We start from the raw sequence: 23,549 nt of genomic DNA on the forward strand, positions 1-23,549 counted from the left end.
CCTTTTTAATTTGGTTTCTTTCCTCGGAGATGCCAAGACGTAGACTGTCATGACAGATGGGTTGAGATCGGAGAGATATGGTACACAACATTTCAGAAGCAGCAAATCACTGCTTCATAATACCTTCTAAATATGCCCACAGACTGCCTGTGATGCTGAATAAGGGCAAACTTATAGAGAGTATGGGCAAAACTCTGCTATGTTTCCCTCCCTCAAAAAAATCAGAGGTGGGGGTGGGTGGCGGGATGGTGACACAAACTCAGTGTGATCACGGATTCATGCAAATGTCTACTGAACGTTTTTGGTACAGGAGTGAAAACCCACTTCCTCTCACCATTCTGAGGTAAGTGGTGAAAAAGGCTAATGTGTGGATGTGACCATTAAGGATGGAGGCAGGGGGGCGACAAATAACAACACTTTGGAGGTCCCAAGCCGCAAGGTGTTTAGATTGGTCTCAACTAGGGCCAGGGCCTTTTCAGTACTGGCCCCGACTTGGTAGAACGCTCTGTCCCAAGAGACTAGGGCTCTGCAGGACTTGACATCTTTCCACAGGGCCTGCAAGACAGAGCTGTTCCGCCTGCCCTTTGATTTGGACTCAGTCTGACCCTTATGTTTCCCTCCCATTATGGTTTTGATTCATGGGCTACTGTTAAAATGAGGCTGCATTTTAAATTGTATTTTAACCCATATTTTAATAAACTGGTTCTCTCCCTCCTCCCCCCCATTATGTTTTATTGTAATTTTATTGGTGTTAGCCACTCTGAGCCCGGCTCTGGCTGGGGAGGGCGGGGTATAAATAAAAATTTATTATTATAATATTATTATTATAACTGACAATTAAATGCCATGATGGCTAGAGTCCTTTGAGGCTGGCTGGTGTGGCGAAGGCAGGGAGATCAAGTGGAGCCAATGACAGGCAAAGCCAACTATGTCTGGTTTTATTCCTGTCGCCTTCCTTGCTAAGTTCTACAAGGGCAATACAACAGAGGAGGACTCAGTGAACAGGCAGAGACACTTTATGGGGTCATTGTAAGTCAGAAAGCAGGAAAGTTGGGGGCTGGCTGAGTGCAGAATGAGATGGGCGGGGCCCCATTTTCTCAGGTGGACCAGCCTCCACCGATTCAATTTTGTGGGTCTATTCCATTCAATCAATCAATCAAATTTAAAGTACCAAACAGCTTGCCTCTCAGCCCACCTGGCTCTCGTGCACTTTTTACCAGGCAGAGGGCCTTCTCGGTAGTGGCACCTGCTCTGTGGAAGACCCTCCCGCCAGATGTCAAAGAGAACAACAACGACCAGACTTTTAGAAGACATCTGAAGGCAGCCCTGTTTAGGGAAGCTTTTAATATCTGGTGAATTATTATATTTTAATGTTTTGTTGGAAGCCGCCCAGAGTGGCTGGGGAAACCCAGCCAGATGGGTTAGGGTATAAAATAATAATAATTAACTTGCTTGGTGAATATGCCCCTCCCTTGGAATTATACAATGCCACCCCTATTGGCGGGGGAGGGGGGTGCCTGACCCCTTGAGCTGTCCACGGAGGGAGCCATCTTTCCCTGCGCAATTCCATAGCAATGATATATCATTCACCATCACATACCATCCATGTCCAGGGAGAGGCATTTTTACCTGGCAAATTTTCAAAGCACGCAGCAACCAGGCAGGCTTGCAGCCAAGTCATGCAGCGCTTTTTAGATAATAACAATAACAATAATAATAATAATAATAATAATAATAATAATGTGGGGAAGGAAGGTTCAGTCACATACATGTGTATAACAGGGCTTAGCCCGAGGTTTGTTAGAGTTGTTGGTGGGTTGGTTGTAGAGGGTTGGCCGGTTGGGAAAGGCAGTTGGAGAAGCAGTTGGCAGGCAGTTGGAAATAGAAAATAGAGAGACAGGGCAGTGGGTTCTTGAGTGAGGGGAGGTAGAAGAGATAGAGAGAGGAAAACAAGACTAAGAAAGTAAAGAGTAACAACGTTTAGAATGCCGGAAAAGTTTGTTTGTGTCTGAAATAAAATACACCCTTCTTTATTAATTGAAAACCTGAATGAGGCTGAAGTGATTTACCAGGGAGGACCTGGTTGGTGGCAGCGGATTAGTGGTGTACGGGTCAATAGTCAGTGAGACGACCGGGGGCTCCGTACGAACGCCACAGTCACCTTGATTAAAAACCCATTAATCGCTCGTTAAGAAAGTCAACGCCTATGCATATTAGTTTGCACAAGTTTGCATTTCCCTGTATCGTTCTCGGGAGTAAGGAGTTTAAGGTTTCCAGCCTTTATTATTGGGCTCCAAAGAAACAGTTCTAGAGTTGAGCCAGGTGTTGAAAGGCACACATACACCCTTGCGTGGCTCTGTCATATTCTTTGGCCATGTGAGAAAATGACCCCCACCGCTGCCCTGCTCCCTTTTGGAATCCATTCAGCTGTCAAATCAATTCCTTTCTCTGCTTTCGTATTGTTAGCCAAGAAGACGAGGATTCCCTCACAACGTAGCTTTTTAAAGTCTGGTCGCTGATTGAGCATTCATCAAATAAGAGGCCCGAAGAGAGTTAAGAGTTAGATGTTTCGGGGCTTCTCAGGAGAAAGAAAAGGAGGGTGAAGAGAAAGCTGTGGACGGCAGTTACAAAGGTAAAGGTTAACTCCTCTTTTTTCTTTTTTGTAATTCACTTTGTTTCCCTATCGAAAACTTCATGTGAAAAACAGGTACATCAAGTAACTGTTTTCAATACACATTTTCCCTTGCAAAACTTAAGTTTCTGGCAAAAACACATTCCTCAGTTTGCTTCATGGTCACATCCACACCGTCCATTTAAAGCACTTGCCCAAGGAATCCTGGGAACTATAGTATGCTAAGGGTGCTGGGAATTGCAGCCCCGTTTGGGGTAATGTACAGTTCCATGATTCTTTGGGAAAAGCCATGTGATTTGAAGGGATTCTGTGGACGTGACCATCTCTTGCCAAGCTGCCAATATACTTCTGGGCCAAGTTAAGAGTTTTGTTGCTAGTTTACAAAGCTCTAATCTATTTGGGACCAGAATACCCAAGACACTGCCTTCTCTCCTCCAGATCCATCTGATGATTGAGAGCATCAGGTGAGGTCCTTGAGTGGTCCTTGGGTGGCTGCCCTACTCGAAGGAGAGCTTTCAGTGTTGTAGATACTGGCCTGCAGAATACACTCTCATTGGCATAACTAACCAATGGAGAGACCAGGGTGTTTTTCTTTTCTCAAGACCTAAGCCTGAATCAGCTGAAACCAACTGGGAAAGAGCCACAGCTTAGTGGCAGATCATCTGCTTTGCCTGCCCAAGGTCCCAAGTTCATCTCCAGCTAGGCCTGGGAGAGTCAGGGTAGACAGTGCTAACCTTGGTGGATCATTCTGGTCTGGCTTGCTATAAGGCAACCCCGGATGTTCCTAGACAGAATCCAGCAGAGCTCATGAGATTTTGTAATTAATATTAAATTTCCATGTTCCAACTCTTGTGATTTATTTCTTGCATTTGTATCCCATTTTTCCTCCAAGATGCTCAAGGCGGTGAGCAAAAGATGATCCCGTTTATACAAAAACCTGCTCTGTGAAGCAAGTTGGATGGAGAGATGCAACATAACCCACAGCCACCCAGGGATCGTTGCGGTGGAGCACAGCAGGAATTTGAACCTGGGTTCAATGTGAATATTTAGGTGGATTTGAAAACATTCCTGTTCACCCAGGCATTTGATGGCTAGAAGATCTTGTTACTGGCAACCTTGAAATTATTTAGTGGTGAGGATATTTGATCGTTCCTAAAAGTTTTTACAATCTTTGTATTGTTTTTCTTGTTTGCTGCCCTATCTCTTTATCTGCTTATTTTTCTGTCCGCTATGACATGCTGTCCTCTACAGATCTGACCACCATCATCCCCCCCCCCCTGTTTGCGAATCACCAAGGCTAAGAAACCAGTCCTGTTGAGGTCAACAGATTTCCTTATTATCAAAAAGGAACATAAAGAAGAAATATTAGAGTAAATGATGCTCTGGATCCTGACAAGCTTGACAATGCCTGTCTTTTGACATTTTATTTTTATAGGTCTCGTAATGGTCCCATTGGGCTCTTAATGCTCTTTGCTTCTTTATATATATATTACGGCAACACACACACACACACATATTTGATTAATATTTTATGGCTACCTGGGTTGCCAGCAGCTCTCATAAATTTCATGGAGGGCTATTTCTGAGGGATATTAATGTGACAAATCCCTGTTGTTCAGGAACAGTATCAATCACTTAAACATCAATACCTACATGCCGAAAGATGTATCGCTACAGCATCTTTAAAGAGTACTTTACAACTCACTTCTTCCAAGTGCCACTTAGGCTATTGATGAATGATCTTTGAGGTGATCCTTCTCCTTGACCAGCATGGGTTAATATCCATATGAACATTTCTGCATCAACATCCTGAAAGAGACCACCAAGCTGAATGCAGCTCCCCAGTTATGCATAGGGTGAGGTCTGCCAGATGTCTGACATACCCCACCTGCAGCAGCAGACAAACTGGTTGGGGTGGAGGTGCTTCTCTGACCTCCTGGCAATCCTGCTATGTTTGTTGTTGTTGTTGTTTAATCATTTAGTTGGGTCCGACTCTTCATGACCCCATGGACCAGAGCACACCAGGCACTCCTGTCTTCCACTGCCTCCTGCAGTTTGGTCAAACTCATGCTGGTAGCTTCGAGAACACTGTCCAACCATCTCGTCCTCTGTCGTCCCCTTCTCCTTCTGCCCTCCATCTTTCCCAACATCAGGGTCTTTTCCAGGGAGTCTTCTCTTCTCATGAGGTGGCCAAAGTATTGGAGCTTCAGCTTCAGGATCTGTCCTTCTTGTTTACTCCCAGGTAAAGTATAGGGTTGCAGCCTTAGAAATGCAGTCTTGAGGGAAAATAGATTTTGGAATGCATGTTTGGGGAGAAACACATGATCAAAATACTATTATTTTTTAAATGCAGATTTTGCTGGAGGCAGTGGAAGACAGAAGTGCCTGGCGTGCTCTGGTCCTTGGGGTCACGAAGAGTCGGACATGACTAAACGACTAAACAACAACAACAAAAAAGTGGAAACAGGACAGAAGAGGCTTGTAGGAAATGTCCGCCCCTACATAGTTCACAAGTTGTGCAGGCGCACTGGCTAATGATAATTTCCGGTCGACAACGATGTTGAAAGGCAAGCAAATTTCAAATTTCCCTCTCCCTCCATTTTGTCTTCATGGAGCTTTGAGCTTGTGAAAGACGCAAACCAAACTGGGGAGCGAAGATGCAGTGCTTGGTTCTCTGGGGAATTTACCTCAGCGGAAGCAACTGGAGAATTCACAGTTTCCCAATCTGCTGCACCAGCACCGGCTGAGTTGAGTTGAGGAGGAAAAAGGGAGGAGGGGTTCTGTCTCCAAACTATTTCAGTCCTGGCCACCATTCACTTTTGCTGAGCATGCCAAATATGATGGCTGATTGAATCCCTTGGAAGTTACATTGGAGACCACCAAAGACTTGATGAACATCAAATAGCAATTAGGCTGTGAACCTTTGGTTACACTCAAGCTGAGCTGAATTTCAGCCAAAAAACTGAAGGATGGGAAGCTATACGTCCCATTACCCATCTCTGGAGTCATTCAGTTTCCCAAGACAGAGCGCGGGTCTTCCCCACCAAGAGCTAATCATTAGTTCAGTGAGATTCCTTCTGGGATTATAACAGAGACAAGTGGTCCTACAAGTAGTCGCCTTTTTATCCAGTTGCTTATATTGTGGAAGTCTAAAATAATTAGTCTGCTGTAATGAGAGACCTGTCCCTCTTTTTCTCCTTTTTACAATCTTACGTTCATTTCTCCACATTTCTACATCAGTTTGCATTTGAAATCTTCTTTAAAATTCCTCAGCAATTTAGCTAAGTATTTTTTTTCTGTGTGCAAGCACTATCTTTCTATTATAATGTACTTTAATAAGCTAGTTTCAGTAAGATGCACATTTTATCCTAGCATATGCTGCCCATTACATGACTGGAGACCTGCATTGCAAAATATGATGGATATGTTTCAGTTCATGTAATGATTCAGGAAGCGTGGATTTGGTAGGTTCGCCTTCAAATGCAAACAAGAACTGAATTTCTCCCCGATTCCTGTCTGCCTGCAACACAGAATACTGCCCAAACTCCCTTCAACTATAATTGCCATCATTGGATGAATTTCTGGCTCTTCTGTCGGTAACTAAATTCACGCTTAAATTTCACTTCCCAAGATTCATTACATGAAGGTGTGACTGTTTAAAGTGGTATGGCACACTGCTTTAAAACTATACATTGGTACCTCAGGTTAAGTACTTAATTCGTTCCAGAGGTCCGTTCTTAACCTGAAACTGTTCTTAACCTGAAGCACCACTTTAGCTAATGGGGCCTCCTGCTGCTGCCGTGCCACCGGAGCCCGATATCTGTTCTTATCCTGAAGCAAAGTTCTTAACCTGAAGCACTATTTCTGGGTTAGCGGAGTGTGTAACCTGAAGCGTATGTAACCTGAAGCGTATGTAACCTGAGGTACCACTGTAGTGTGAATGGGGCCTAGAAAACTATCAGTCTAGAGCTTGACCTCAGTTTACCTCTCTATGCAGTGTAGTGTTGCCCAGTCAGAAACATTCCAGAAGCTGAGATTTCATGGCCCAAACCTGAGACTTAGGGGTAGCTGCTGGTGATGTTACAGGGGTGGGCTGGAGATGGCAGTTATATAAGAGAGGAAGGCAGGACATACATACACACACACACAAAGGGACTATGAAATAATTTAAATCTGGCTCCTGCTGAACCAGAGCTTGCAAGCTGTGTGCGCAATTTTAAAATAATAAAATATTAAGAGTATGCCTGGAGATTCAAGCCCTCCCACTGCCGGCTGGAGGGAACCAGGCAAATCCGGGGACTTCAGGTCAGCCCTGGAGGTCTGGAAACCCAAATCCTGAGGGCACTTCCCCCCGTGTAAAGGAACATTCAATCACGAAAGCTCTTGCAATCTAAAGGATAAAGCTTGGGCCAGGTTTGCCACCTCTGTAAGAACAGAGCCACTGTTTACACATAACCAGGGCTGCTTCTTTTTTTCCACCTGGAGCTCACCAGAACTTAGGTCCGGCGCCTCTCATATGGGCACCATTGCCATTCTAAGAGAACAAAGGAGGTGTTCATGGTGAGTTCTGGAACCTCTTTTTCTAGAAAAATAGCACTGCACATAACTACCATGACCACAACAGTAATATATACTTCAGTGCAGCAGGGACACGGGTGGTGCTGTGGTCTAAACCACTGAGCCTCTTGGCCTTGCTGATTGGAAGGTCACTGGTTCGAATCCCTGCGACGGAGTGAGCTCCCACTGCTCTGTCCCAGTTCCTGCCAAACTAACAGTTCGAAAGCATGCCAGTGCAAGTAGATAAATAGGTACCAATGCAGTGGGAAGGTAAACGGTGTTTCCGTGCACTCTGGCTTCCATCACAGTGTTGTGTTGCACCAATAGTGGTCTAGTCATGCTGGCCACATGTGCCAGAAAGCTGTCTGTGGACAAACGCCGGCTCCCTCGGCCTGAAAGTGAGATGAGTGGTGCAACCCCATAGTCGCCTTTGACTGGGCTTAACCATCCAGGGGTCCTTTACCTCCCCCTGCTTTATTCCAGTGCAATGTGGCAGTACAGCATGTCAGACTGGGACCAGGGAGATCCAAGTTCAAATCTCCACTCAGCCATGAATCTCACTGGATGACACTGGACCTCTCACTCTTTTCTCAACCTGGCCTACTTCACAGGATTGTTGTGAGGCTACAATGGAGAAGAGAACTATGTATCCCTTCCTTAAGCCCTGTGGATGAAAGGTGGGGTAATATACACAACAGAAGCAGTAGTTACAGAAGTAAAATTGCATCCCATGCTCTTGGCTACATGTCTGATTGAGTCCCTTTGGAATTTAATACCCACCGTTATGCAATGCGCAGCTGATCTACATGACATTTCACCTACCCTTTTCCTCCACATGTGCCCAGGCAGCTCAACAAACACAAACGAATTGCAAGCTTTCCTGAACATTTTTCCCGATGATTTCTTTCAGTCTTCGTTTCGTTTTAATGCAAGGGCACGAATCCTAGTTTATGTCATAATAGATGGACAACAATAGTGCAGTTTAATGAAAATAAAACGCTAAACAGTGCTACATGTTGACAGTGTCATGATGGATATAATTTGGAGTGTTTTCGATGGTGTGGATCTTTGAAAAATATCTGGCAAGCGAGCAAAGTGACAAATGTATTTAAGGATCTATGCCATTCAAATGATACCACCACATGTCTGCTTTGGAATTTTCCCTATTAAATGTGGGGGATATGGGCAGAAAAGCACTTGCATATTGTGTTCTTTAAACAACAACAAAAAAAGTGTTTGCATTGTACAGGGGGATGTCTGTCAATAGCACCCAACATCCAACATCCTCAAAGATATGGCTTTGTAAAGTGCACAGATTGGGCGGCGGGCGGGGGGGGGGAGGGAGTTGATGGCAAAATGCATCGCTAATGCATCTATGAATCTCTCTTCTAAAAAAAATAATTACCCTATTTCCATACTACAGAGCGACGTGCTTCTGCTCCCCAGCAAAAGTCGTCTGCATTTAGCGGTGCTAGGGGGCAATTTCTGATCGCAGCTACCATGATGTAGTAGAAGTCACTCTGCCGATTTCCATGGCTCTGTTCCAGCTTGACATTCACTCCCCAGCAAATCAGAATCCACAAAATAACACGGCTGTTGTCTCTTTTCCCTTTCTCTCTGTCACCATAAGCGACCTCCTTGGCTGGTTTTTTAAAATTATTTTTTTCAAATGTTTTCCTGTTCTCCAAGTCCATCTGCTTTAAAAAGTATCCCATCTGAATGGTGACGGAATCATTAGCCACCCTTTTTTTTCCCACCATAAAGAAAGGCGCAGTCCCTCTGTTCTTTAAATTCTTCTTCTTCTTTTTTTTTACCCAGTTCAGAAGCTCGCTGGATGCACTAATCTTGCTGAACACTTCAGTTTAGATGGTGTATCAATGAGGCATTCAAACCCAGCAGTTTATACACAAAAAAATTCTGTCTGCTTTGTAAAAGATTATCCTTTTATAAACACTCCACGGAAAACATAAAAGCAAATAGGGGACAGCGCATAGGACAGGAAAGATGTTAGCAGGGAGATTAATGCTGAATGGGTCGAAATGAATGGTGCTTACCCAAACGAGGTCCAGATACTTTGGCTGCAATGAAACATAAATAATGGGAATGACACATCGTTTATTCGGGATAATGAGTTGATCCGAAGTAGGGGCCTAGAACAAGAGATTAAAGATTAAATATCCATCTCCTGATGAATATCAGTAGCAAACTTTAACCTTTTCCTTCCAAAAGCACAATTTCTTTGAACAAATCATGTCAGCACAACACAATGAAGAAATGCACTGAAGCCAACTTAAATAGCCTTCCGACTTTAGTCAGGAGGTGTGGGGGTTAGTGGAAAACGCATCCAGCATTTTCTCTCTTGTTTTAAGAAAAGGATCGCTAAATATGTAGCTATCAACACTTTTGTGAGTGTGCAGAGCTTTCAGAATAATTGCCAAGGAGCCCAAGATAGGGCTTGGTGCATGTTTTTTTTCTTTGTGTGAAGAGGGGGAGGAAGACGAAAAGAAGGGGAGAAGAAATTTGGCTTTGCTGCCTTGCTAGTCTGCTAGAATATAATTGCCGAAAGAACTTACCCACTCGGAACATATACTTTCGTCGAGATACAATAACCCCAAGCAGCCTGCTGGAAATAAAAGCTACACAGCACATATCACATGCTAAATCGGAGTCTTGCGTTCAAGGAGGGCTTGGAAGATGTCGCAGGCCTCAGATAACAGGGGTGGGAAACGCGGCGTGACAGGGGCAGGCACAGTCTGCTGGGGATAGGGAACGGGCTGCATCAAAACGCTGGCAGTCTTTCCAGACTGGTCAATTAGTGGTCCATCTTGCTCAAGATGCTATAATGCAACTGAGGCAGAAGACACAGAGGACAAGTGGGAATCTGGATAACGGTGGCTTGCCCAGAACTTGGAACACAGCAGCTGCTGAATGTAGTCAGCCAGCCAAGACTAGCCTTGTGCTTTCGTTGCTTATGGCTGCCTATTGAAACAATGATTTTTAATAATAATGATGATGATGATGAAAGCGGGTGGTGGAGGAGGAATATTCTTTCCAAATCACATTCAGCAAACAAGAAGACCACAGCGGGGTGAATCACCTTAGGAAACTTTTCACCTGCTCAGTGGGAAGGAGCTGGATGTGTGTCTAAGCGGCGCTGTTAGATCGTGCGCGGTGAATTTGGCCAAACCCACATGCATGGGCAGTTGGCAGGAAAAGACAGGATTTGCTTGGTAAATATTAGTTTGCAAAAACTCTTATTCCAGGGTGGCAGGGAGGTGGCATGGATTTCTAAGGCGGCAAAAGGGATGGCCGTGGTTTATTTCTTTGTTTACTAGTTGCTCCACTGTTCTTGAAAATATGCCACCACACTTATAGGAATGATACGGCTGTTAATTAAAAATAATTTAGTCGGTCAATCGTATGAGCTTTGGCTCAGTCAGCGAATTGCTTAAAATGGCACAAAGTTGCATAAAACTGGTAAGAGCCAGTTTTATGGTGCAGTGATAACATTTGACACCTGGGGCCAGGAAAGACCAGGGACACATCCATGCTCAGTCATGAAAGTCAGGCCTTGGACCAGTCACTTTCTCATAAGCCTGTTGTGAAGCTAAAGGAGCAATTCAGGCTCCCCACCCCAGAATTTGGCGGGGCTTCCAGGGAGGTGGAACCACTGCTGCAACCCAAAGGCGTAGGAAGGTAAGGTGGTACCCGGTGCGGAAAATTTCTTGTCACCCCCACACACATTGATTTTTTGATATATATTTTTTGCCTGCAAAAATGGTTTTACGTTATTTCATATTTTCTTACAAAGGAATGTGGATTCTGGGCCTCTGATAACAAGTAGGCGACTATGGACAGATACTTAAATCTACAGGATGGATTGTGTTTTGGATTGTGTTATTTTATTTATGTTTATTTTTTATTTATTTAATAAAATTTATTTTAAAAAAACCTGCAAAGTGGTTTACCAAAACAAAACAAAGCAAAAAAACAAAAAACACTACAGTAAAATCAAGAAAAATTAACAATCCTACTTTAAAACATACGAAAACTAAAATATTAAGATTAAAATTACTTCAACTTCCTAAGCATCTAGGTATGCTTGCCTAAAGAAGAATGCTTTTATCAGGTGCCCGAAAAGAGTCTAGCAAAGGCACGTGCTTTGTTGCAATAGGTGGGGAGTTCCAAAATGCAGGTGCTGTCACAGTAAACAATGCAGTACAGATATTACGTGGAACCTGTAGTAGTGCTTGAAACTACTGAAGGGGAGGTTTTATTTATCGTGATTTCACCATGCTCTGTATTATCTAATCTACTCGGCCTAGTCCCATTTTCTTCACATAGGCCGACTTTCCAGGCCCCGGGAAGCCCAGCGGAGGGTAAGGCAGTAGGGTGGTTCATAAAAAAAATAAAAGAAAATTTTAAAAAGCCTGCTTCAAAGGTCTTATCTTGCTAAACTAGGGATTATATAGCTATATCTGAAATTTCTTGCATATCAGTTAATATCTTGACCCTGCTCCACTGAATTGAAATTTTGGCCTTCACTACATAGGAAAACGGCCAAGTAAACAGCTACAGTGGTACCTCGGGTTAAGTACTTAATTCGTTCCGGAGGTCCGTTCTTAACCCGAAACTGTTCTTAACCTGAAGCACCACATTAGCTAATGCGGCCTCCCGCTGCTGCTACGCGATTTCTGTTCTCATCCTGAAGCAAAGTTCTTAACCCAAGGTACTGTTTCTGGGTTAGAAGAGTCTGCAACCTGAAGCGTATGTAACCTGAAGCATCTGTAACCCGAGGTACCACTGTATTTTCATGGAGGAGGGTCAAGATATTAACTGATATGCATGCAATTTCAGATATAGCTATATAATCCCTAGTGTAGTAAGATGCCTTTGGAGCAGGCATTTTTAAAAAAATTAATAAAAATTAATGAACCGCCCTTGTAGGGCAGTAATTGTTCCTTTATAATTTGTCACACACCCCCTCCATGATGGTACCTGGGGCGGCCTCCTTCCCCCGCCTCCCCTTTCCTATTCCCCTGCTGCAACCTCAGCCCCACCACATATGACAACTGGAGCAGAAGGTGCAACAGACAGCAAGATCGCTGGCGCAACGATCAACCCTGAATCACACGTGGTTCATGATGCTGGTTCAGTGCTGTGCCCTCCCGCCACCAGAAAGCCCCGTTATGGATCTCAAGGTTCTAGCAAAAAAGAAAAAAAGATCTCACAAGCCTGGTGTCGGCAAGGGAGCTGAGGCACTTGTGATCTTTGCAAGATTGGCTTGAGGCTGAAGATCGGACTGGGATCAGACTGAGTGTGGGGGCAAGGAGAGAATGGCGGGAGGACAAGGCTCAAAGAGAAAAGAGGCACAGAAAGCTGAATAAGTTTATACTTGGCAATAATTCATGTTAGTACAAAGGACAGCATCTTAAAAAGCAAAGACATCAACTTGCCAACAAAGGTCTGTATAGTTAAAGCTATGGTTTTCCCAGTAGTGATGTATGGAAGTGAGAGCTGGACCATAAAGAAGGCTGATTGCCGAAGAATTGATGTTTTTGAATTATGGTGCTTGAGGAGACTCTGGAGAGTCCCATGGACTGCAAGAAGATCAAACCTGTCCATTCTTAAGGAAATCAGCCCTGAGTGCTCACTGGAAGGACAGATCGTCAAGCTGGGGCTCCAATACTTTGGCCACCTCATGAGAAGAGAAGACTCCCTGGAAAAGACCCTGATGTTGGGAAAGATGGAGGGCACAAGGAGAAGGGGACGACAGAGGACGAGATGGTTGGACAGTGTTCTCGAATCTACCAGCATGAGTTTGACCAAACTGCAGGAGGCAGTGGAAGACAGGAGTGCCTGGCATGCTCTGGTCCATGGAGTCACAAAGAGTCAGACACAACTAAACAACAACAACAAAGGACCAAAGGAGACTGCCTTCTACTGAGTCAGACCACTGGTGCAACTAGCAGTACAGTGGTGCCCCGCAAGACGAATGCCTCGCAAGACGGAAAACCCACAAGACGAAAGGGTTTTCCGTCTGCAGAGGCGCTTGGCAAGACGAATTTCCCTATGGGCTTGCTTCGCAAGACGAAAAATGACGAAAATTTTTGAATTTTTCCCCCGCTCCAAAACCCCTTTTCCTGAAGCGCTAAGCTGCTAAAAGCATTTTAGCAGCAAAACCGCTAATCCCTTAAGCCTTAAAAAGCCGTTTTTAGCCCTTAAATTGTCAATAGCGCTAATAGCGCTAATCCACCAATTGGCTTGCTTCGCAAGACGAAAAAACCGCAAGACGAAAAGACCCGCGGAACGGATTCTTTTCGTCTTGCGAGGCACCACTGTATATAAATGTAATTAATTAACTAAAACAACAACAACAGCTTGATATTGTCCACACTGACTGGCAGCAGCTCCCCAGGATTTCTGGAAAGTGTCTCTCCTAGCCCCATCAGGAGATGCTGGGGATTGAACCAGGGACCTTCTGCATGCAAAGCAGATGCTCTGCCACTGAGCTACAGCTCTTACCTGACAGTAAGACTGGGTCTGAGATGTCTAATCAACTCTCTGTTTGCATTCTCCAACCCAGACTGCAGTCCATAAAGGAGTGCAGCGTGGATCATTTCAAAATCCTCCAGCCTACCAAATGTGAATTTGGATTCTGAAATTAGGCTTCGGCATCTGAAATGCGACGAAACTTGAGTGCTTTATACTTCCATGGCAACTGCCAAATCCTGTCAAACATCAACATCTATCAAGGCAAAATATCAAATCCTCAAGATGGGGTTGAAGCATCACTCCTAGCGATTTAAACATTATTTGTAAACATACTTTTCAACAACGGGCTGTTGTTACCTAATTCATTTCTCTTCTATTGCCATTATTAAAAAATCATCATAAAACAAATGCCAAAGGAGTTTCCTTTCCGCTTTTCTTTTTTAATGCATTTAAGTCTCCACTGATGAAAGGCTTTGAAGTCCTCACACAGCGGGTTACAAGTATTTTGATACTTCCTCATTAGGGATGGAACAGGAGCCAAAACAAGCCAGCAGGTGCCAATTTTACCCATGACAAATTAAGGCACACGACTGGAAACGGGTGGGCACTTCCTTGTGCCTAATGACCGTTTCCTCCCTGGTCCATATTAACAGGAAGTAGTTGAGATAGGGGGGAAGGCTTTCCTTGAGGACCTGAATTATCAAAAGCTCTGGAGTCGCTACTTCTTGCAAACAAAAACTTGGACGCCGTCTCCGACCCTGTGATTTCGACCTCATTTACGATGACTTCTTTCACCCGCACTGACGGCAGGATGAACAGGATGTTATGATTTATTTAACACTTCGGGCAGGCAGGAGGACAAGGTGGATGGTGCCCTTAGATGTAGTCTTTGCATAATTGATGCCTGCAAGGGCTTAATTTTTCCTCAGGGAAACCTTTTGACGGCAGGACTGCTTTGCAGCATGTTTAAGTGACACAGATTAAGTTGGACCGTTTGCCGCAAAATAATAACATGCCGTACAAGAATGCAACCAAATTTCTGCCCAGCTTGCTTCTGTGAAACATGCCCTCCAACATTTCTCTGATGAAAATAGGGACATCCTAAATAACAACAACAACACAGTGGCACCTCAAAAGTCAAACACCTTGCGAGTCGAACATTTTGGCTCCCAAACATGGCAAACCCAGAAGTGAGTGTTCTGGTTTGCAAACATTCTTTGGAACCTGAACGTCCAACGCAGCTTCTGCAGCTTCTGATTGGCTGCCAGATCTTCCTGCACCCAATCAAAAGCTGTGCCTTGGTTTCCGAACGTTTTGGAAGTTGAATGGACTTCTGGAACGGATTCCGTTCAACTTCTGAGGTACGACTGCAATAACCTTACTATTTATACGCCTCCGATCTGACTGGGTTGCCCCAGCCACTCTGGGTGGCTTCCAACATATACCGTATTTGTTTGTGTATAAGACTCCCCCGTGTATAAGATTACACCTATTTTTTTTTAAGCCAAAATTAAGAAATTAAGTTGTTTAGCTTTTTGGGGGGTGGGGGAGGTCACTTCCGCCAATCGCTCACCCACCTGCCTGCCACTGCCAATCATTTGCTGATCACACAGTGGCTGCAGCCGCCAATTGTCTCCCTGCTCACCGCCACCAACAGCCCACCCGCCCACTTGCCGCAGCTGCCAATCACCTGCCCAATTGCCACAGCCAATTGCCAGCAGGCCTTACCGCAGCCACCAATCACCTGCCCACTCACAGCTGCCAATCTCCTGCATGCTGCTGCCATTAATCACATGTCCCCTCTCTGCATTCACTATCCGTGTATAAGACGACACCCAATTTTTGCCTAATTTCTTTTAGCAAAAAGCATCGTCTTATACAAGGAAAAATACGGTATAAAAACATAATAAAATATTAAATGTTTTTAAAAACTTCCCTATACAATGCTGCCTTCAGATGGCTTGGGGTCAGATAACTCCATACCCTCCAACATTTTTCCAATGAAAACAGGGGCCTCCTAAGAAAAAGTGGGGCATTCCAAGATCAAATCAGAAACCGGGATGTCTTTTGTAAATCTGGGACTGTCCCTAGAAAATGGGGGCACTTGGAGAGTCTGTGGTAAGTGCTCTATGTCAAATGAGGAGTGCCGGTGCGTTTGAAGGCTTTCCTTCCCAACAATGGTCAAAATGAGTCCTGTTCAATGTCATCGACATAAAGAGTGCTGCATTTAGCCTTACGGAGATTGTTAAGAGCTTAACACACAAGGGCACAAGGAGAAGGGGATGACAGAGAACGAGATGGTTGGATAGTGTTCTCGAAGCTACCAGCATGAGTTTGACCAAACTGCAGGAGGCAGTGGAAGACAGGAGTGCCTGGTGTGCTCTGGTCCATGGGGTCACGAAGAGTCGGACACAACTAAACGACTGAACAACAACAACAACAATGTTGCAGCTACTAATGTGTCAGTGAACTCTTGCCTCCAAGACACGAACATTTCATGTCCGTTTCATGCCAGACACCGAAAGCCTGGGTAACTTTAACAAGCATCACCTAGAGCAATTCTTGCACATGTAGGCAATGCATTTCATTCTTCACCAACCAGGAAATACAGATTTTTTTTTTTACTTTGTTTTTGTTTCGTATAATAGGATGCTAGTCAAGACTATTGGTCCAGCTAGCTAAGAACCAGCTGGCTCTCCGGTTTGGCTGGATATGCCGAAGATTGAAACTGGGACCATCTGCATGCAAAGTATCTCACATCCAAAACCCTAGACCAGAAGTTGGGAACCTGTGGCTCTGCAGATGGTCGCCTATAACTCCCATCAGCCCCAACCAGTAAGGCTAATGGTCAGGGATGATGGGAATTGTAGTCCAACATCTGGAAGGCCATAAATTCATCACTTCTGCCTTACACTAACAAGCTTGGCACTTTAGCATATGTAGTGCATGTAGTGCATAACGAAGGCTGGTCGCCGAAGAATTGATGCTTTTGAATTATGGTGCTGGAGGAGACTCTTGAGAGTCCCATGGACTGCAAGAAGATCAAACCTATCCATTCTTAAGGAAATCAGCCCTGAGTGCTCACTGGAAGGACAGATCCTGAAGCTGAGGCTCCAATACTTTGGCCACCTCATGATAAGAGAGGACTCCCTGGAAAAGACCCTGATGCTGGGAAAGATTGAGGGCACAAGGAGAAGGGGACGACAGAGGACGAGATGGTTGGACAGTGTTCTCAAAGCTACAAACATGAGTCTGACCAAACTGCGGGAGGCAGTGGAAGACAGGAGTGCCTGGTGTGCTCTGGTCCATGGGGTCACGAATAGTCGGACACGACTAAACGACTAAACAACAAAAGTGCATATTATCTTAACAATCCTTATGCCAACCCTGCAAGTACGGTAAAATTATTAACTTCCTACTTCATATGAATCTCTCTCTCTCTCTCTCTCTCTCTCTCTCTCTCTGTGTGTGTGTGTGTTCTAGGCTACACTTCAGTGGTGATGTTCACCTCACATTTAAGAAACAAAGTTATTTCAATTTTTTTCCGCAAGCTGCATTGAAGCCTTAATATTATTATTTCCATGTGCAATGTGTTAAATGTTGCAAAACTATCAATTCTGTCAAAACCTATCTGAAAGAAAACAAGAGACCCTGCAATCTTAACATCCAAACTGACTGGTGATTATCGGGAATTAAATGTGCAGGAATTCTAAATCTGAGATGTCTAGATGACTTTTGTTTTTCCATAATTGTACGAGGTTTCTACATAGTATTTAAGAATCAATTATATTGCAATTGATGCAATTAACGCTAATAATCCAGTAAAAGTCAGTCGGAGGTCTATTCAAGACAGTAGAAAAGAAGGACTATATGGGTGTTATTAACCTATGCTGAATTTTACCAGACATTTCCTTTCTCGCATAATAAATATACAGTAGTTAGCAAGGCTGTCATTATAATTTTGCAGGGACAATGGCTCATCGTGCTCTTTCCTATGGCGTCCTTAACTAATTCAACATACAGCATGTAAGCAAGATGAATCCTTTTTTAACTGTACTCCGAATCATGTATTACCCATCTATCATTCACTGGATGCACCTCGGTTATTAACATCTATGTTTTCAGAGATGTTAAAGGACAACAGTTGCCAACACACCTTCCCATTCCCATTTCCCTTTTGTGTTCTTGGTTGCTACATGCACTTCTTAATAAATCCCCCTCTTTGGATAAGGTTGTAATGTATTATCACTTTGCTGTTGCAGCTACACTTGACAATAGCAGCTGGATCCATGAAAATCTGGCTTCTGCTTTGGATAGAGCACTGCCATAGGCCTCGTTGCCCTCAGCAGCTATCTGCTTACATCTTCATCACAACTGTGGCCATACCCTCCAAGTGCCTCTATATATTTTTTTCAGGGACAGTCCCAGAATTACAAAAGCCATCCCCACTTCGGATTTGAACCCGGAATGTCCCTATTTCCACTGCCACTGCTGCCGCCACTGCACTCCGGCAAGTCATCCTGAGTGGTGGTGGCAGTAGCAGCTGTGAGAGAATATTCCATGGCCTCTCCATGGCTGTCATTGCCGGCCTCCATCCTTGAGCAACTTGTAGCAGCTGCTGGAGCGTGGGTAAGGAGGAAAAGGAAGAGGGGAAGAGGCTGCCACCACTCAGGCCAAGCCCCATGTGACATGACGGCTCTGAGGTGGTAGGCCGAGGACAGGGCTGCCCTGCGTAGAAAGAAAGGGGGAGCGGGTCAGAGCGCAATGATTTTTGATGTTGTTGGTTTTTTAATGCTTTGTGTGTCTTTGTCTAATATAGACCCTTTCTGAAATATATTTATTGGTGTGGGGTTTTTTTGTTCTTTTTGTAAATCTATGAAAGAATAAAATATAATAAAGTTGGGATTAAGGGGTTTTCTCAGGATGGTGTGTGCTGTGTCCCGCTGCTGTAGTGGTGGCAGCACTCGCCTTTCTTCTGATAGAAAATGCTCTTCAGGGGGAAGGCAAAAAAAGAGGGGGGATAGAGGTGGGTCAGTTGAGGGGTGAGTGAGAAATGTTCCTAGTTTAATGTGAGGAATGTTGTAGGGTATGTGTCCCACCTTTTCCTCAAAGCAGCTCAGCTAGTATATTATTATCTCTGCAGAACAGCCTGAGTGGTAGATTATGCTGAGGGATAGTTGCTTACTTAGACAAAGGCCGCTGAGTTAGCTTTATGGCATTGGATTAAGACTTAATTATGAAGACCCACTGAAATCAGTGGGCTTCCCTGGCCAGGGAGGGCTATAAAAGGCTTCCTGTTTGGGTGGAAACATTGCCTGAGCCTTGATGATTTCCAGGGCTTGTTGGGTGTGTTTCTCAGCTCTGGTTCCTGGCTTGGTTGTTCACCTCTGACACCATGGCGCAGTTACTGGTTCCTAAAGCTCAGTCCTTACTCTCTCTCTCTCTCTGTGACACACACAACACAGACAAACCAACAAACAACACCACCCAAACCAATGAAAGAAGCAACAGAATCCCACTTTTGGTGCAATCTTGACCTCAGCAAGTGAAAACCAGTGTGGTTACCATATCAAACTATGGCCTTGGGAGACCTGGCTTCAAATCCCCACTCAGCCACAAAGCTCTCTGGACCAACGTGGGCCATTTGTGGTCACCCAGCCCAACCTACCCCACAGGGTTGTTGTGATGACAAAACAGAGAAGGGTGGGGGCATGTACACTACATGGAGATCACTGGAGGAAAGGCAGGACATACAAGTAATAAATAAATAATCATATTTGAGGTGACAATGCGATGGAACAACAACAAAAGCCAAACCCTGGTGTCCTGAATATCAGAATCGTGGAATTGTAGCGTTGGAAAGGACCCTGAGGATGGCACAGGTCCTGATCCTGAATTTTTCAGTGCTGAATAAACAGGTATTTATTATAGAACAGGAGATGGACAACCCTGCAGATTTTGAGCAAATAGACTTACCATAAACTTAGAGAGCAACTGCCTGTTCTGTTGTTGATATTATATTAGACCTGAGGTTTAGCCTAGCTTAGAATTCTCAACTGTGAATATGACAGTCTGTTTCTGCATCTACAATTAATGGCAGGATGCACTTTGCACTTACTTTGCACTATTGTAAGTGTGAATCAGAGAGAGCCAGCGCCAGGGCACATGCTACATTTGCTGTGCCAAAAATGCCTGGCCGTAACACAGATACTTATTTACAGTGATGACCTTACGATTTGATTCACCGTGCCCATGCTAGACTATTTTATTCATTTATTTGCAGGCCACTTCACCACAAAAAAAGATTACTTAAGCAGACTACCATAAAATACGATTTTATACCATAAAATACAAGAGATTGCAAACTCAGTACACAAAGATCGCAAAACCAGTCCAACAATTATATAGTTATTATCAGTGCTTTTTAATTTTTAAGAAAGAAAGGTGCTGGTTCTCACCATGAAGTTGTTACGGTATGTGCCACACACTTTTAACATGTGGCGCGGAGGAACTGGAGGTGCCAGTACTAGGTATCCTTGCGGACGCCCAGAAAAAAACACCACAGGACTTTTCTTTCTTATGGGACCACCTCTCCTGGTATGTCCCGCAGAGGACCCTAAGGTCCATGAATAATAATAGCTTAAAGGTCCCGGGCCCTAAGGAAGCCAGACTATCCTCCACCAGGGCCAGGGCTTTTTCAGTGATGGCTCCAACCTGGTGGAATGCTCTGTCCCACGAGACTAGGGCCCTGCAGGACTTGATCTCCTTCCACATGGACTAAGACAGAGCTATTCTGCCTGGCCTTCAGTTTGAATTAGCCTGATCCTCTATTCCCTTTTCCCTTTCCTCTTCTATGAAGAAACCCTTTCTGGGACCCACATTTAAATTCTTCCCTAGTCTCCTTGCTGGCCCTAGTAGGACCAACTTGGCCAGTTAGCCCAGGTGATCATTTGGTGTCCACTGACTGGGGTTCCCCCCCCCAAAAAAAAATGACCCCTGAATTTTTGAATTTTATTGAAATTGATGCTGCATTTTATGTTGTATTTTATGCTGTTTTTAAGTCACATTTTAATCAATATTTTATATTTGCTGTTAGCCACCCTGAGCCCGGTTTTTAAACCGGGAAGTTCGGGGTATAAATAAAATTATTATTATTATCATCATCATCATCATCATCATCATCATTATTAAAATGGCTGTGTCACACTTCCAGGGAAATCTTCTTAAACAAAATGGGAACTGACTAAGTATCAGAACACTAGGCACTTGTTTGATCTCTACGCAGTAACCGACTTGCCTTGAGAAGGCCTTGAGACTGATTACCTCTTGAGAGGGCATGTGGAGCTACATAACATTGTGGTGGAACTACACTCCCAAAACAGCTTCATGAATTATAACCATGGGGCAGGTCATTTTGCTAGATGGAGACTCTCTAAGGTGAACATAAAGTCTGCTCTGCACCCAGGACTCAGAGTATCTCACCACACTACAAGCTTGAAGTGGGTTCAGAATCATTCCCGCTCCCCAGGAAACACTGAGAGCTGCACTTCAATCAAGTGGCGTTAAGGTAACTCTTAACAGAAAGTTCTTGACATCTTCAACAATGGCAGTCCCCAGAATTTGGGAGGAAGGGGCTGAAGCTGTAATAGAGTAGCGTGCAGAGTCTTCAGAGAATTGCTTCGAAAGATTAACTTGTTGGTCTCCGCAAAGCTACAATTCCCAAGATTCTTACAGTAGGCAGATTCTGCTGTATTTTGCTGTATTCTGCTCTGGTCAGACCTCCCCTGGAGTACTGTGTCCAGTTCTGGGCACCATAGTTCAAGAAGGACACTGACAAACTGGAACGTGTCCAGAGGAGGGCAACCAAAATGGTCAAAGGCCTGGAAACGATGCCTTATGAGGAACGGCTAAGGGAGCTGGGCATGTTTAGCCTGGAGAAGAGGAGGTTAAGGAGTGATATGATAGCCATGTTCAAATATATAAAAGGATGTCACATAGAGGAGGGAGAAAGGTTGTTTTCTGCTGCTCCAGAGAAGCGCACACGGAGCAATGGATCCAAACTACAAGAAAGAAGATTCCACCTAAACATTAGGAAGAACTTCCTGACAGTAAGAGCTGTTTGACAGTGGAATTTGCTGCCAAGGAGTGTGGTGGAGTCTCCTTCTTTGGAGGTCTTTAAGCAGAGGCTTAACAACCATATGTCAGGAGTGCTCTGATGGTGTTTCCTGCTTGGCAGGGGGTTGGACTCGATGGCCCTTGTGGTCTCTTCCAGCTCTATGATTCTATGATTCTATTCTATTATTATTCTATTAAGATGATATGAAAGGTAAACCCTGATCATGAGCCAAATTCGTGGCTATGAATGTACAGAGGGGCAGGGCAGGATCATGCCCTCTAGCCCTGTTTACTGGCCTCTACGCATTCATCCAAAACTGTAAATTGGCTCCACACTTCCATTTGTACCGTGATCTGTGTTTGAGCCCTAAGTAGGCACAACCTCAGGCAAGGCTCAGTTTTCCTTCTTGTACCTCCCAATTTTGCCCTTCTAAGTTAGAAACTCATCCACGGTGCCCAGATGTGCTCCTGAAACGACGGTAAACAGTGTCCAAAATGAGAGACTGTTCAAGAGCAACGTTCCAGCCATTGAAACTTCCCAAACACCCCCTCGTAATTTCATAACCCCGGTTCCTTCACAAGCCACAAATAGGCTTTTACAGAGGTAATTAAGTTATGCTCTACCAGCAGAATGCAAATGAAATAATAAATCAGAACCGTAAGCATCTAGAACAGGGGTGTCAAACTCAAATTCATCGGGGGCCGCATCAGCAGTTTGGTCACCCTCAAAGGGCCGGTTGTATCGGCCTAAAATATTTGAGCAGGCTGAGACCCCCGAAGTTGATGGGCTTTGACATTTAAATGGGGTGTGTGTGGCATGTGATAAATTATGTGAGGTTCGAGCTGGTCTTTGACCAGTAATAAATTATGATGATGATCATGATGTGAGGTGGGGCCTACCTGCCCCCCCCTCAATATTTTATTCAGGCTGACACCCCTGTTATGAGAGATTACTAAAGTCTGCCCCTGTGGTGATGTATCATAACATTGTGCAGGCCCAGTCTGAGGGCATCTTTACTGGACTGCGTCTTGTGGCTGGGGCTTGTCTGCGCCTTCTCTTCCTTCTCCGCCTGTTGCTGCCTCCTCCCTGTGCCAGGCGCTGGCGGGGGGGGGGGGGGAGATGTGCCGGTTGCACCCCAGTTTCTGACAGGGGCCAATGCTGCTTGTTCCTCCCTCTGCTTTTCAACACTGCAATATATTGCTACCGTATCACAACATCACTATCACAATGTCGAAAAGTTGGTATCGTCTGTTTTTAGGGGCTGAGGGGCTTACTCAGTACGGACAGGGGCACTCCTAGGAATTTATTGGATTTCAAATCCCTGGATTTCAAATCCCATTGGGGGGGGGCAGGGGCGGACTTTGGTAATATGGCACCCACCCTGAGTGAGGACAAAATTTGGTGCCCCCCCTAATAGAATAAATAGGCATCGTTATCTTGTGCTCCCTTGGCTCGGGGCAGGTGAGGCGCCCGCACGGCCCCAAATCTGGTGATGGTGGAGGAAGCACATTTCCACAACGGGCCGAGCTGCCCCTGTGGATCCTGCTGCCTGAGGCAGCCGCCTCCCCTTGCCCTCCGTGGCAAGCCGAGGCTGAGGGGGACGTTGCTGGCACGTTGTTTCCCATGCCGCGCGTCCGCGCCGCGCTCCCGCCTACATCTCTGCTCGCTCCCTCCCGTCCTCCGCGCCTCGCCTGCCAGACTCGCATCCCTGCCCGGTGGCGGCGGTGGCGCAGCGGCTGCCGGGGTGCG

General features: G+C 44.9%; 1 protein-coding gene and 1 long non-coding RNA gene across 2 annotated transcripts in view; one reads left to right on the forward strand and one right to left on the reverse strand.

Moving 5' to 3' along the window:
- The window catches only part of PTPN14 (protein tyrosine phosphatase non-receptor type 14), a 518,691-nt gene that overhangs the window by 107,838 nt on the left and 387,304 nt on the right, over positions 1-23,549 (reverse strand). The gene's annotated exons all lie outside the window — the stretch shown is intronic.
- Positions 1,831-8,198, forward strand: LOC310674307. Its single transcript, XR_014509511.1, has 4 exons — positions 1,831-1,996; positions 2,467-2,632; positions 3,525-3,764; positions 6,005-8,198. It is a non-coding gene; the product is annotated as an uncharacterized lncRNA (long non-coding RNA).

This window comes from Podarcis tiliguerta, assembly GCF_965153285.1.
Source record: "Podarcis tiliguerta genome assembly, chromosome: 3".
NCBI lineage: Eukaryota > Metazoa > Chordata > Lepidosauria > Squamata > Lacertidae > Podarcis > Podarcis tiliguerta.